The 14,489-nt window shown below is 40.8% G+C and overlaps 1 long non-coding RNA gene across 1 annotated transcript in view; it reads left to right on the forward strand.

The window, feature by feature from the left end:
- Nucleotides 1-14,064, forward strand: part of LOC148366070 (uncharacterized) — a 114,594-nt gene extending 100,530 nt beyond the window's left edge. Inside the window, exon 6 of the long non-coding RNA XR_015850432.1 lies at nt 13,416-14,064. This is a non-coding gene — a long non-coding RNA (uncharacterized LOC148366070). The remainder of the gene's footprint in view (nt 1-13,415) is intronic.
- Nucleotides 14,065-14,489: the final 425 nt, after the last annotated feature.

The raw sequence follows: 14,489 nt of genomic DNA on the forward strand, positions 1-14,489 counted from the left end.
CAGTGACTCAAAAGGTTTGCCCATCCCTTGCCAAGTTCGCGTGGGAAGTAAACAAAAATGAAACGTATAAACGGAAAGAGACATCAATCTCTAATAATGCTAAGCTAACGGCTTTGTACTACATAGTAATGTCACTATGAATTATATTCCTCTTCTAGTTAATCCCAAAAGCGTTTGGATGTATCCAAACTCGGCTAGGCTCGCATTTTCCGAGATCATGTTGAAACGGGGCCAATCGTAAAGTCTTCAGATCATCTCGCCATACATTTGTCTATCAAGCCTAAATGAGGTTTTGTCTGCTGGGGGGCTTCTGGAGTTCAGGGGGGGACATTCCCAGCATGTCCCACATATGCTTACGTGTTTTCCCAACGTACCCACCCGCAGATAAAGAACAATTCGTGGGGGTGGCTCCGTCCCAGTCAACACAATGTTGGGATGATCAACAGTGCCTTGCAAAAGTAACGTATTTTCCGAACTAGAAGTCACTCAGGATTATAAATCACACCAGCCAAAAATGCTTAATTAAGAAGGAAAAAACATACCTGGGTTTAACTGGTATTTTGGGGGGAATTTATTTGACAAAATCCAACACAAAAAGCATACATGTGATCTGGAAAGGCAATTCCAAATTATGTGTACTGTATAATGCTACATGCCTGGTAATGACAGTAATAATGTCACATATTAAGAGTTATTCAGATAACTCTAGCATAAAGAACATTCTTAGCAAACAGTTTCACTCCAAGTCACAATATCCAGTGAAATCTTCGTCCTCAGTGTCACTTTTAAACAACTCTTCCACGTGGCTTACATCAGACTTATCGTCGCCTCAGTTTTTTGCCAGTCCATTAAAAATGCCTCCCTTTTTCCAAACTCTCTTTCCTTTGCTTGATTGCCGTTTTGGACTGCATATTTTACTATTTGCAGCCTTTTGTCTGCAGAATTATTTCCGGTGCCATTTTTTGTTCACTTCTGCTGAGTTGTTTTTATGAATTAACGGCAATGTTGAAATGATCAACACAGGTCTAGAGCACCGTCCTGTGGTTTAGTGTAAAAATAACATGTGTAATGTTATAATAATGTGTTAAAAATTTCACACATAAGTTTTAGTGTGCAAATTTCACGTGGAATTATAGAACGATGTGCTAATAATTTACACACATAAGTCGCACCGTAGTATAAGTCGCACCCCCGGCCAAACTATGGAAAAAAACTTTGACTAATAATCTGGAAAATCCATATTGCCCCTTTAAGAATGATTTGACAAATTGCCATATTTCAGGGTTCAAGCTTACAGATAAAAACCTCGTAATATTTTCTAAAAATAAAGAACATTTGCGACAATAGTAAAAAGAAACCACATTTATTCAAAATTGTGTATTGTGCTAGCACATAAAAGATTTTAAAACCCGGCCCCTTTTGATTGAACAATTTATGCAACCTCTTTTTTCTGTGCTGTCTTTTTAGTATGTCTCTGTTTGTTCTGCACATCTTGAAATATTTGTCCAGTCTTCCTTGCAAAATAGCTCAAGTTCCTTAAGGTTTGATGGTGATCGTTTGTGCACAGCATTCTTCAGACCTTTCCACAAGTGCTCTATAGGATTGAGGTCTGGACTTTCCCACGGCCATTCTAACACTTTTAAAGATTTTATATTAGAACTCTCCATTTTAGATTTTGCCTTATGCTCGGGGTTGTTGTCCTGTTGGAAGGTGAACATGCACTCCATTCTTAGGTCTTTTGCACACAGATTTTCTACCAGAAGTCAAGTCATTTTTATTTGTATAGCCCTTAATCACAAATAGTCTCAAAGGGCTTCACAAATTATTACATATAAGAAGTTTAGGTTATTCGTATGCTATAGAGTAGAAGTGAGTTTTAAGCTTAGACTTAAACATGTCCACTGAGGCAGCAGATCGGATCTCAGGGGGAAGAGCATTCCACAACACCGGTGCCCGGATGGAGAACGCTCTCGAACCAGCGGAACACTTCTTGGCTCTTGGGATCACCAGGAGACCGGCGCTCTCGGAGCGAAGGCTTCGGGCCGGGACATAGGGGGAAATCAGATCTGAAAGATATGAGGGGGAGAGTCCATGTATGATTTTGTATAGCAATAGGAGAACCTTAAAATCGCATCTTAGGCTAACAGGGAGCCAATGCAGGTTAGCCAAAATTGGGGTGATGTGATCGTACTTTTTTGTCCTAGTTAAAAGCCTCGCTGCAGCATTTTGTACCAGCTGAAGACTCTTGAGTCTGGTCATCGGAAGACCGGAAAGTAGTGCATTACAGTAATCGAGAGGGGAGGTAACAAACGCGTGAATTATGATTTCCGCAGAATCGCACTTTATTTGTCTCCACTCATCTACTCGGCAACTGTAACGATCTTTCAGGTCCCTGCCAAAGAAACCCCAGATCGTGATGCTGCCATCACCGTGTTTGACAGTGGGGAGGGTGTGCAGTGTTACTCTTGAGCCAAAAGTAACACTTTGCATTCAGTCCAAAAACTTTGATTTCGGTCTCACTTGACCAGAGCACCTTGTTCCACATGTTATTTGTGTCTCCTATGTCGCTTCACAGGCTACATTTATAGTATTCTTTCAGAAAGGGCTTTCTTCTTGCCACTCTTCCATAAAGAGCAGGATAATGCAGAGTATGACTAATAGTTGTCTTTTGCAGATTGTCCCACCTCAGTTGTGTATGCATGCAGGTCATCCAATGTGATCGGGGGTCTCTTAGTTTCTTCTCTGATTAATTTTGGGCCAAACGGAGGATGCAGGATTTTTTCCAGCGACCCCTGCAGCCCCAACCATAGCCTAACCTTAACCCCTTTTATAAGAGGCCCCTACATTTCAAGAGGAGAGTAGGGGGTAGGGAGATAATGGCACTAGGGGTGCTAGGGGAGGGCGGATGAGAGAAAGAGACAGAGAGAGGAAAAGACAAAACTTGCTGACACGGGGCATAACTTAATTTCCACGGTAGGGGGACAGCTGTGCGGTGTAATCTGCCATGGCAGCCCATTCACACTTCAATGGCAAGCTTGACCCGCCAAGCAAAACGGGAACCGCGGCCAGTTCCTTCCCACTGAAGGAGGTTTTGACCGGGCCAGCGTTTATGGGCTTGTCTTAAAGAAACATACCCCCGCTCACTTGTTATTGATGACACCCCCCACTGCACTTTCGCATCCACCGAAGGCATTTCTTAACAACGCTGAGTCGCTAAAGTCTGTGGGGGCCATTAAAATATGTATGAATATTGTATTGCATTTTGAGTGAAGATGGTTTAAACTGCCTGTAATTAGTACTTTAGTACTCTAGATTTTAAATATGTTCACGATTCACTTCTATAAAACGGAATGGTCAACAACTAAAGACTACTCAATTCCCAAGGTTATAACTGTGACCATGTCAGACAGATGAGGGTAAATGCATCTGTACTCTTCCGGTTTGTAGAATTTAGTGACATTGTTACAAAAGGACTCTGCTCGCACCTTGTTTTGTAACAAATATTTACACACATGAATTGCATTTGCTTGTTTATTTTCTGTACAGCCCTTTGAGACTTCTTGTGATAAAGGGCTATACAAATAAACATCAGTGGACTGACTAATAACAATAAAAGCGATATTAGTATAATTCTTTTCAGATAACAAATTTCAACTCAAAGTGCTATATAAAAACATCTAAAGTACATGAAGATCGTAAACCCACAGTCTTTTTTTCTCCCACCCAACAATCAGGAACACCAAATACACACACAAACAATAGTTAAAATGAAAAAGCTACAGGGTTTGTTTGGGTGCTTGAAATCCTTTAAAATGCTTGAATTCTAATGTTGTGTTTTCAAGGACTGAAATGTGCTTGAATTTTGGGTGACATACTTGTAAATGCTTGAAACTGTTACCATGGTTTTCAACATGTCTGCTTAAAAATGACGCCGACACTGCTCTCTGGTGGCTTTGTTTTGCCATTGCCTTTCTTATTCCCTCGTGATGAACTGCAGCTGGCATTAGTTTGTACGGAATTGTCCTATGAAGCATCATTGCTGCCTACGGGGGACTATGAAATGTGTATTAGTGCAAGGATTACGTATCAATTATAGACATTTATTGTGGGCCATGCAAAAAAAATGAAGGTAGCTTTTCCCAGTTGTAAATTGTAATGGAAAGAACTCCCTGCAACTAAAAGTGTAAGCCATTTATTTCCGTCATTTGATAGGACTTCTAATACAATTTTATTTTATTTTTTTGCTGTAAAAACATGGGAATTAAAAAAGAAATCATTCTTTTTTTAATGTATCTTGTAATATATTTCCCTGTAGATGTATTCTGAACTGCTTTCAATCCAAAAAGTATAAATATGGGGTCAAAATGTTTAACTGCTACAAGAAAATGAATACTTAAATGAAAAAAATGGGTAATGAATTTTAATTTAATTTAAGTTTTGCTGCAAAATTGAAAGAATTAATATAACTCATCAAAAATGTAGTTTTTGTAATATCTGTCCTCTGTAAAACATTCCAAACTACTGTACTGTAATTCCGATAAATAGCACTTTGTATTTTGATAACAAAAGCATATAAACACGAGTAAATAGAATCAAATGTTTTCACCTGGTCTCGAACTAGGGAGCTTTCGTGTGTTATCCGGACATGCTAACCACTGCACTACGGAAACACTTACTATATGAATCATTGGAGGAAGGCTTAAATGGACTCACCAACAAATAAAAATAATTTTACCAGAAAATCACAATGACCCATCACTGGTGAGCTATTTTCAGAATGGGTCCGTGGGCACCGCAACTGTCTGTAGGGAGTATCACGTTAGAGACCCGTGCTGTTGAATACTTGGAAATATAGACTTTATTTAAATGCATGTACAGTGGAACCTCGGTTCTCGACCATAATCCGTTCCAGAACCCTGTTCGAAAACCAATTTGTCCGATCACGGAAATCATTTTTCCCATTAAAATAATGTAAATCGTTTAAATCCGTTCCAACACCCTGAATGTTTACCATGAACGTTTAACGTAAACATAAAGCTAACCCAGGCTAATCGCACGTTCGCGTTATCGTAATCTTCCGTACGAAAGATTACGTTAACATGAACGTGTAAAAATAAAGAAATCAGGTCGTTTACAAGTCATTTAGCACCCGGGTCTCCACAACAAGTGGTGAGCGGTTCATTGGAAAGGGGGCTCAGTTCCAACATCCTGAAAGTTGGGCTCCGTTCCAACACCCACATAAAGCTAACCCAGGCTAATCCTACGTTCGTGTTATCGTAATCTTATGAATAGGATTTCTTACCTTTGTGGTGGTCAGCAGAAGGCGCTCGCACACCTCCTTCATATTTGGCAATTATTTCTTTCTTAAATGCAACAGTTGTACGCTCTAATTTTTTTTTTTTCACCTGTAGCAACTTTGCTGCTTGCACTGACTTTCTTCGGAGGCATAATTAGGGGCTAAAACACCCGTACGCCGCTCAGAATTGCACCCTAGCATACGCACTCACGCATTACTGGCGTTCGAACTCCGATTTTTTGACCGAACAGCGAAGCAAGAATTTCTCTAAATTTTTGGTCGGACACCGATTTTTTTCGAACTGAGAGGTGTTCGAAAACCGAGGTTCCACTGTAATTTAATCGTGTCTCTCAACTGTGCCTATTTTATCCACTGGGGGCAGTATATTGGAGATACAACCATAAAATACTAGTTTTACTGCCACAGTATTTAATTTTAGGGGGAGAGCATCCAAATATGTTGAATAAAATATTTTTTTTCTGTTGTTTTAAAATAATTACACGCGTGTCATTTTTCTTCTCTACCAATGGAAAAAAAAGCTAAAGGGGTTCTGAGCGGCTACCAGTTCATGGCGTCGTCAGCTCCAGCTCACCCACGATTCTAATGAGGACAAGCGCTATAGAAAATAGATGGATGGATAGCTCAACATTCTTTATATGCTTTTTATGCAAAATTTTTTCTCATACGGCCTCCAAGTGTAAGGACAGCCCCTCTCTTCAAGCCTACAAAAGTTGGCCAATTAGAGGAAAGTTTGGGGAGGGGGATTTGGGGGATTTAATCCCCCTGCCCTCCCTCCTCCTCACACAATATAGTGACGCTCCGATTGAAAATTTTTAAAAACACCAGCAACCATGACAAATCGCTGGATCACAATTCGTGAAACATATGATAGCATTATTTTCAAAATGTATTTGCTGACTTAAAGCCCTAGTGTGTAATATTTGACTCACTAGATGGCACTGTTGTCTAATGTGAACGAAAAAATGTGCAACAGCGTAGCAGCAAGAGAGAAAATAAACATGGTGCCGACTTCAACGTATCGATTACACTATGTAAAAGAAATACAAATTTCTCACCTTGTTTTATTATATTAAAAAAATACATTGGTATAATAGTTCATGTACAACTGCCTAATATTCAAATCAATGTTTTTTTTTACTGAATGAAAATTGTTTGTAACACTAGGAGGCACTAAATATCAAACGCAGTCCCATTGAAAAGTAACAACTTCACTGCTTTTGTACTTCTAATAAGGTATTTATGAATACAAGCGAAATGTATATGGACTTGTTGTATTTCATATTTATTTTGTTCATGAACAGACCGTTTTATTAAATGGGTTTTAAAACACTCAGAATTAAGACAAAGTAATACATTATGCCCAATTTTAAGCACTACATTTTATAATAAAATCAAAAAACTCAAATTGCTAGTGTCTTTATTTTGCAAAACAGTTGATTAATATATTGATGAAAAAAATAAATACATAGGTTAAGGTAACTAGGTAGGTAGGTAGGTAGGGGTAAGGTAGGCAGGTTTAGGTGTCTAGAAGAGCAGGGTAGGTGGGTAAAGGTGAATAGGTAGTTTGGGGTAGGTGTGTTAAGGTGAGTAGGTAGGTATGGGTTAGGGTAGGGGGGTTTAGGTGACTAGGAGATCAGAGTAGGTGGGTTAAGGTTAATAGGTAGTCTGGGGTAGGTGTGTTAAGGTGACTAGGTAGGTAATAGGGTAGGGTAGGGCCGTTTGGGTGACTAGGTAGTTAGGGTTAGGGAAGGCGGGTTTAGGTGACTAGGTAGGTAATAGGGTAGGGTAGGGGGGTTTAGATGACTGAGTGGTTAGGGGTAGGGAAGGTGGGTTTAAGTGACCAGGTAGGTAGGGTAGGTGGAGTAAGGTGGAAAGGGCAGGTGGGTTAAAGTGGAAAGGGTAGGTGGGTTAAGGGGAATAAGTAGGTTGGGGTAAGGTAGGGGGTTTCGGTGATTAGGTAGGTAGGGTAAGTTTGTTAAGGTGACTAGATAGGGGTAGGGTAGTAGGGTTAAGGTGACGAGGTACGTAAGGGTAGGGTAGGCAGGTTAAGATGGTAGGCAGTGGTATTTTAGGTGGCTTTAGGTGACTAGTTAGGGTAGGGTAGGTTAGGTGGGTCATGGTGACTCAGTAGGTAGGGATACGGTATGACGATTAAGATAACTAGGTATTTAGGGGTACGGAAGGCGGGATTTAGGTGACTAGATAGTAAGGGTTAGGGTAGGTTGTTTAAGTTAATCCACCTAAGTTAAGTTCAAATAGTAGTAGCAGTATACCTTTAACTATCCCAAGCTTTAAATCAGTGGCTTTTAAACAACTCACAGCAATGCCGATGCCCTAACAGAGTCGGGACAGCCAACTTCAGTATGTAAATGAAAACGTGCTTTGGCCCCTAAATGAATAATGGGCCCGTAGCTCGGGAGTTAATAGTTTGGCTGTGGGAGTCAATAGGGCCCGGGGTCTCACTCCATTAAGCTGACCCCCGGGGCCACGCATTCATCCCTCACGCATTCATTTCCTCCTTTTGTGCGGCCCGTGTGAGCCCGGCGCTTGCGTGGGCCGGGCCCCCTGCACACACACTGTAGGTCATAAATATGTTGGCTGTGCCGTGCCAGCTCCGCCGGCTTTGTTAAAGCCAAACACAAACCGGAGCCTTCAAAGTCATTCATGAAAAGGAAGGCGTGGGACGGGCCACGCTTTCAATGCCAACACGCAGCTGAGTTAAGTTGCTTTCCGAGGAGATTACTAGCTTTCAGATGTTTAATCACACATCTTATCTGTGGGGTCAATGCTTTGGTGCACTGACTCTTAACTGGCCTGATTTGAGGACCCACCATTACACCCCCAAAAATCAAGAAATCAATGACTTATTACATGAAAGAATAGTGCAGATTAAAGCCATGATTGTAGAACATAGTCACCATTTTTTTTCCAACCCCAAAATGAACAGCAAAACCAAAACTTTTTCAAGTACCGTATATACTCGCATATGAAAGTGACTGGTACGCTATATGTTTATCCAGTGGATTAGCCGGCGATCTGTGTCAAGTGAAGAACCCGGTCGAGGTCACTTTTTTCCCTGTTGTGTTCTCCCGCGGTGGCATTTGTAAACATCTTCAAGTGAAATCCTAAAAGCAAACACAGGCTGCACTTCACCTCTGGGCAGGGGCTTTGTGCAGGGGGGGTTGCCTCTGTTTTAAGTGCAACGAGGCCAAGGGAAACACGTGCTTTGTGTAAACTGACACGTTTGCTGTTTTCTCGGGCTATGGTGCTCCCCAAAAAACAAGTTTTGTTGCAGAAAAAGCTACATTTTCAATAAAATGGTCTAGTTTATTTACTGTGTTTTCAACATTAAAAAGCGCACCCTCCTAAAAAAACATCTTTTGTTATAAATTTCTCATGTATAAGGCGCACTGGTGCATAGAATTAAGACTACAGGACGGGATACCATATTTATTGATTTATATCCATTGCACATTTTATACACGTGTAGTATATACTGTATTAGCTTGATGATTGATCAGTAGCAAAATGTCGCTGACCACCAGTGATATAGATAACGTATGAAAAGGCATATGGTAGATTGACAGACAGGTTGGTGCAGCGTTTGCTGTCATGCGGACCTTGTACCGGTTCATCATGGTGAACAAGAAGCTGAGCTGAGAGGCAAAGCTTTCAATTTACCGGTCAATCGATGTTCCTACCCTAACCTATGGTCATAAATTGTGGGTCATGACCGAAAGAACACAATCCTGTATACAAGTGGCTGAAATGAGTTTTCTCCGCAGGGTGGCTGGTCTCTCCCTTAGAGATAAGGTGAGAAGCTCAGTCATTTGGGAGGGACTAAGTGTAGACCCGATGCTCCTTTGAAATGAGAGGAGCCAGTTGAGGTGGCTTGGGCATCTGATAAGGATGCCTCCTGGACGTCTCCCTCGGGAAGTGTTCTGAGCATGTCCTACCGAGAGGGGACGGCCTAGGACATGCTAGAGCGACTACGACTCTAGGTTGGACTTGAAATGCCTCAAGATCCCCTTGGATGAAGAGGCTGGGGATAGGGAGGTCTGGGCTTCCCTGCTGAGGCCGTTGCCCCCGCAACCCAACTTCGGATAAGCAGAAGCCAATGGCTGCATGGATGGATGAAAAGGCATTAGATTTTATCTCATTATCCCACAATTTTTACGGTACCAGAGAAGAATGTATGAAGAGAAAGTTGTCCTGAAAGAAAAGAACATGAAGAGCTTACCAACTTGTTGGTGTATTTGATGATGAATTTGTCTTCACGATTATTCATATCTCTCATCATGACTCTCTGTTTTCCTTATTCCATAACTTTCATTTCTGGCACCGTGAGTAAAAATAATGTAATCATGCGATAACATCTAATGTGTTTTATGTAAGCCGTATCATTGGTGATCTAGTGCAGTTTTTCCCAAATGTGGGTCGCGGACCTCTTTCCACTAGGCTATGCTAAGAAAAAGAAAAAAATGAAGGGTCAACTACACACCTTAACAGCAGATGGTGATTATTGTCCTCAATTTCTTCTACCTGCATTTTAGAGGGACCACATCTCCTTTTATTGTGATTTTTTTTATTTTATTTCCTTTTTCTGACCAATAATAATGGGTCCCAAGAAAGTTATTGATAAAGGGGAGGAAAAATGGAAAAGCATCGACTCAAAGAAGGAGACGATTGCGAAAATTAATAATGGTGTACGAGTGTCTGCCATTGAAGTGCTGCTGGAAGATACAGAAAATGGTTGAAAAATTATATACTTTAAGCTTTTTACTAACATAATAATCTTTATTTACTACATAAACAATTATCCATGTTTATTTACACACTTCGTTAATATTTTCAATATCTTTTTGTATGTAGCTATTTTAGAGCAGTTTTAAGGGGTCGCTTATATACAATATAATCTTATATGCGAGGCTAAGTCGTTTTGGTTTTGCTGATCAGTTAATTTTTGGGAAAAAAAGGTGAATACTGCTCTGTATTCTACAATCTCTGTTTTAAATTGCGCAATGCTTTCATTGGATGTATTAGCGAAGTGAAATTATTTTCTTGATTTGGGTTGCAGCTTGTCATTAGGGTGGAATAGCGTGTCCTGAAGTAAGACCAGTTGAGAACCAATGATCCAGTGTTTAGGTTTTGGCGCTCGCACCAATGCGACACGGGTTTAATTCCCGTTGCATACAATGTTTTGCTGTTATGATCAAGCTTTGTGTAAATACGGTAGTATACCATACTGTATGCATTTTAATTGTATCTACCATATGTCACGTTATATAAGGCACACTGGATTATGAGGCGAATTCTCAAATTTTCTGGCCAATTTAGGGTACTTGGCCTTATAGTTCGTAAAATATGATATCGCCGTCCTCAGCAAGAGTCATTCCGAGGTTTCCAGAATTGTGGTTATGAAAAAAACATGACTCATCAAACATGAAGTGGAGCATATTATGAATAATCGCCGTTTTTGGCTGCAAAAAAGGCCGCACAATGGTCCAGTATTGTGAAGCAGGCATGCAGGGTCGTCAATATAGCCCTCTTTGTGCTTCGTCCACAATGAGGCAGCAAAGTTTTTGAGAGTCATCTTTTTTTCAGGGAGGAACTAAAATTAGAATGCATTTTTGGTGAGAAAATTGCTGGATACAAACACGCCGTAGTCTGCAATTATGGTTTTATTGTAGCCGCAGTGTAGTTTTATTTTTGCAGTATTTCTGTAGTGTTTTTGTAGTACTTTCATAGTAGAATATCTAGTATTTTGTAGCATTTTTATAGTTTTACTGTAGTAGAATATCGGGGTCAATTACTCGAATAAACCATTCACTCATACTAAGAGACCAGTTTAATATTTCTATTAGACTCTTCAAACTTTTGAAGCATCACATCTGTTTAAAAACAGTATATTTTTTAATTTAAATTCTATCTAACTATTTATCCGGGTCATATCCCTCGAGAGGGGTGACCGACAGCAAGACATACACACACACAAAAACAAAGAAAAGAAAGGAAAAGTAGCAAAAAACACAAAAAAATTGACCATGGCCAACCCAAATGCCCAAACACCCAAACAAGTTAAGCTTCTCGGCACCCAAGTTGGTCATGCTTTTGTCCCTCCAGATGAAACGGGACACAAGATAGTGGCCATGTCACTCGGGTTAGGGTGACACAACACACTCTTCTTTTCGACGGCAGGGCCCGATAGCTTTCACTGGTTTACCCCTGCTGCATCATACAGGTGCCCTGCCCATCACTTAGAACACGTCCAAACATCCCACTATCCTTTCACAACACCTCTCCACTCATTTCCAACACCAACAATAGCTTTAGCTTCCATTACATTCAGACCTCTTTCCTTCAGTGCACTCATAACACCATCCATCTACGTCAAACACAACCTTCCTCTTGGTCTCCTTCCATTTACTTCTGCTCTGTAGATCCTCTTTAATATTCCTTCCTCATCCATCCTCTCCACGTGTCCAAACAAACCAAGTACTCTCTTATCCACACCCTTGCTCAGTTCCACTACTACTCCAGTTCTGTCTCTCACAATTTCATTTCTCAATCTATCCAATCTTGTCACTCCTAACATACTCCTCAAACACTTCATCTGAAAAACATTTAATTTCCTTCTCAAATCTGCGTTCAGGCTCCAAGTCTCTGCACCATACAACAGTCGGCCCAATCACACTCTCATAGAGTCCCATCCATACTCTTGTTGCTCATCACTCTCCTCAGAGCACCCAAAACCTTGCTTCCTTGATTCACTCTGTGCAATACCTCGCACTCCATTCCACCAACTGCAGCCACATCACAATCCAAGTACCTAAAGATTTCAACTTCTTCCAGCATCTGTCCATTCAACCTTATTTCCAACGCCATGCCCATCACGTGGCCACTTCATCACCTTACTTTTGCCAACATTCACACATAACTTATGCCTATCTCACACTCTTCTAAACTCCATTCCATTACCGACCCTCTCAATGTTTCAGAATCAGCCACAAGCGCTGTGTCATCAGCAAACAACAACTGACTTATCTGCCACACCGTTCCACTGTTATCCATCATCTCTACACCTCTGCCAAATACTCTTGCATTCACCTCTCTCACCACAACATCTAATTTAAATACAAACACAAAAATATACAAAAAGCAAAGTTTTTTGCCCAGACAAAAAGCTTTTATTTGTCACAAAAGCAATGGACGTAAGGTCATTGCCACAAAGTTTGTTTTTCAACAAAAATGAAAGCGACAAGTGATGCAATGCGTATTATACACTGTCTCATCTCATCTCATTAGCTACACCGCATATCCTCAGTAGGGTCACGGGGGTGCTGGAGCCCATCCCAGCAATCATCGGGCAGTGGTTGCCGGCCAATCGCAGGGCACACAGGGACAGACAACTCACTCGCTCATTCACACCTAGGGACAATTTGGACCGGCCAATTCACCTGAAATGCATGTTTTTGGAATGTGGGAGGAAACCGGAGTGCCCGGAGGAAACCCACACAAGCACGGGAAGAACATACAAACTCCGCACAGGCAGTCCGGAGCTGGATTTGAACCCACGCAGGAGGTTCCCAAGACATGAACTGTGCGGCACATGCGCTAACCACTGCGCCGCCGTGCTGCCCTATTATACACTGTGATTCTCAAAATAATTTTTTTTCCCAGTTATTGAGGATCCAGTATCGATATGTTCACACACCGCAGCTTGTCAATGCTGATCTCCAGCAAAAAACAACGGCGACCAAATGATTAGGGTGCTGTATCTGAGTTGGATCAGGTGACTTCTCCTGCTAATGGTAAACATGAAAACCAGTACTATCTGTATCATGTGGGGGACCAAGCCCCTGCCCAAAAATCCCGCCTGGAGTGGGATGTGCACCGTCAGGCTGTACTTGCCCGAGATGCACCACTGGAAGTGGCGGTTAAGGGATACCGTAAACCGTGATAAACACGAAAGTTGATTTTGGTGACATCTTCCCTCAGTTACTCACACAAATCCAAGACTTCTTTTCACGTCATTTATCAACTTTTTCCCAAAGGGAGGCAAAAGAACCTGATGTGTTTAAATGTTTTTCCTTTGCAGGACCTGAGCGCCTGTTGTGGATCACGGGGCCGGACATTTCAAGGTCAGCCGTGTTGGAGCACCTCTGGGAGCAGCTGCTTCTTCTCAAAATACCACAACTCTTTTCACAGACGCCAGATGAACAAGGTGAAAACAGGCATGTAATCAAACTGTGAAGTTGGTAGAATTTGAGATTCTTCAGACTGGGCTGAAACTCACATTTGAATGAAGATGAAAGGCTGAATCAGTATTTACTTTGTAACAAATCGATACCAATTTACACAGTATCATTCTTTGCTACTAGCTCCCGATTTAATTCAAAATAGTGAAGGAGATCCATTAGCATCAAGCTAGTTGACTATGTTTTTCTTTAAAAGCCCCATTGTGTAATATTTGACCTCTAGATGACACTGTTGCCTAATGTGGACGAAAACCAGTAGCAGCAAGATGCCAGACTAACATGGCGTTAGGGATTCTGCTATACAAGAAAAATACACATTTCTCGACCTATGAATATTTATTAAAATTAACATTGGTATGCTGGTTTGGGTATTTTTGCCCAATTTTCAAATCAATGTTTATTTCTTACTCAATAAAAAAAAAATTGTACCACTAGGAGGCTCAAGATATTCCACACTTTCTCTTTGAATGAAAAGTTTTTGACGCTGTGTTCAGAATAAAATCATGACGCTTATAATATTAATACAGTTATGAGTTGTGTGTTCAAACATCAATTTAAATGGGAAGATTTTATTTTGGCATGTGCTTATTGACCAGTTATTTCGAACAAACTGTAGTACATAACAGCATATTAGAGTCATTTTTGGGGGGGAAATTTTTAATTTGTATCAATTCGTTTGTCCTCAATGTTTTCTAACACTTTTAGTTAGGTCAAAGATGGCAGCGATTTGTTCCAAAAAATCGGATTGAATGGTTTTTTGTCACAAACAGACGCTGCCCTACTTACAAATTGTCGTCGTGATTATCCTTAATTGGTCGAAAATTAGCTCCCCCAAAAGTTTTTTCTCTTTCTTTCACTTCTAACTAACCAGAAATTGTCTTTAGGGCCAAACCTCTGTGACTTTTCAACATTTT

Source organism: Urocampus carinirostris, chromosome 5 (genome assembly GCF_059441175.1).
Source record: "Urocampus carinirostris isolate Australia breed hairy pipefish chromosome 5, RoL_Ucar_1.0, whole genome shotgun sequence".
Lineage (NCBI taxonomy): Eukaryota > Metazoa > Chordata > Actinopteri > Syngnathiformes > Syngnathidae > Urocampus > Urocampus carinirostris.